The sequence below is a fragment of the Neophocaena asiaeorientalis genome, unplaced genomic scaffold (assembly GCF_003031525.2).
Source record: "Neophocaena asiaeorientalis asiaeorientalis breed wild unplaced genomic scaffold, Neophocaena_asiaeorientalis_V1.1 scaffold59, whole genome shotgun sequence".
NCBI classification, from domain to species: domain Eukaryota; kingdom Metazoa; phylum Chordata; class Mammalia; order Artiodactyla; family Phocoenidae; genus Neophocaena; species Neophocaena asiaeorientalis.
Genome location: NW_020174268.1, coordinates 805,555 through 807,443, shown reverse-complemented (window position 1 = coordinate 807,443; position 1,889 = coordinate 805,555). Strand labels below are relative to the sequence as shown.

Below are 1,889 nucleotides of genomic sequence, written 5' to 3'. Positions count from 1 at the left end.
TGATTTCTTTTTCTGGAAGGTTGCCTATCTCCACTTCATTTAGTTGTTTTTCTGGGGTTTTATCTCGTTCCTTCATCTGGTACATAGCTCTCTGACTTTTTATCTTGTCTATCTTTCTGTGAATGTTGAGATTAGTCTCTGATTTGAGGAAGATCAGTATGGCTGGTTGCTGTGAGGAAGATGAGAGACGAGTAAGAGTTGAAGCAGGAGGTCACGGAGGAAATGCAGAAGGTGATGGGCTGTGGGTGGGTGGACCTGTTAGTGTCGGAGGGTCACCTGTGAAGGCAGGGGGGTCGCTGTGGCTCACTGTGAGGTCTGGGACACTGGCAGCTCTGGCAACTGATCATTTTCGTGGGCCGTCTAGGATGCTGCTCTCTTCTCGCTAAGGCCTGGAAAAACATGGAACGCTTCACTAATTTGTGTGTCATCCTTGCACAGGGGCCATGCTAATCTTCTCTGTATCATTCCAGTTTTAGTATATGTGCTGCCATAGCGAGCACTGTAATATGTTTTGAAGTCAGGAAGTGTGAGACCTCCATCTTTGTGCTTCTTTCTTAAGATTGTTATGGCATAAGTAATTTTTTTAATGTTTAAAGCAGTATGTGTTTGGTTTTTGTTTTCAACTTGTCTCTTCTTTTTCCTAGTGCCAGCTCTTTGATTTTAGTTTCCATTCTTATTTTATAATCTCTTTCAGATTTTGTCAACTACTCTACAATGTGTGGTATTAAGTCTATTAATGGTTGTGTCTGCTCTTCTCCTTCAAATGGTTTTATTTCTTGTGTGGTTTGTAATTTTTTATTGTGAACGCTTGTTAAACTGGGGTTGTTTTCCCCATGTAAGTCAAGCACTCCCATGTGGCTCAATTTTGCATTCACTTTTGCTTGGGCTTCAGGGGTTCAGCAGTAGTAGAGAAATTTTTATAATATCCTCTTGCCTTGAGTTTATTACACTCCCTATGCATTGTAACTTCTGATGCCATTTCTCGTGTGGGGTTTCAATTTCATGAAAGATTTTATTTGTTTTCCATTTAAATTCCCAGCAATTTGTAAGCTTCCTTTTCTCTTCCCTGAGCTGATGGGTAGAGCTCTTCTAGTCCTCTTTATCCAGACAGGGAAATTCTTTCAGGAACTTTGCTCTGTGCAGGAATTTTTTCCTACCTCACACTGCCCCTGGGCCATATCTCCTTTTCCTACCTTCACGGTAGAACACACCCCTCCTACGACCCCTCTCCCACCGCCATCTGACTGTTCCCAGCTCTAGCATCCAGGGCTGATATCCATACCCATGCCGCCTTGGGCTTCTCAACAGTTATTAGAATTACCACTCAGTGATTGAGTTCTTTTTTCATCTTGGTTTCTTAAGGCTTTTCTCTTCCTTGCTCTCCTTTTCTTTCCTTCCTTCTTCTGAGTTGATTATGTATTCTCTATTATTGCTCTGTGCTTTTACACAGCATTTCTGTGTGTTTTCAGTTGGATCAATAGTATCTGTGTGTGGAAGTGATGGTAATGGAAGGAAGCAACTGAATTCAGCTAATGTTGTCTGAGGATCTTGAGTGATCTTCTAAAAATAAAATATATCTTGTCATCCCCAGGTTAAAGCCTGCTGATGACTTGCTATTGCACTTGGGTAGGTAAACTCCAAAGTCCTTATTTTGGCTTAAAGTGTCTCATAGGAGTTGACTCCTATCTCCCTTTGCAACCAGAGGTTATGGTACTTTCCCCCTCATTCAAAGCAGCCTTCTTTCTTTCCTGAGAGTTGCTGCTTCTGCCTGGAATGGACGTCTCCATCCAGATGTCCAGATGACAGAATTTTCACCTTCCTAAAGAGGCTTTCCCTGGGACTTCCCTGGTGGTCCAGTGGTTAAGAATCCGCCCTCCAGTGCAAGGGAC

At 42.6% G+C, this 1,889-nt stretch overlaps 1 non-coding gene across 1 annotated transcript; it reads right to left on the bottom strand.

Moving 5' to 3' along the window:
• Positions 1 to 393: 393 nt before the first annotated feature.
• LOC112406706 (U6 spliceosomal RNA) lies at positions 394 to 500 on the bottom strand. Its single transcript, XR_003004606.1, has one exon. It is a non-coding gene; the product is annotated as a U6 spliceosomal RNA (small nuclear RNA).
• Between the last annotated feature and the right edge of the window lie 1,389 nt (positions 501 to 1,889).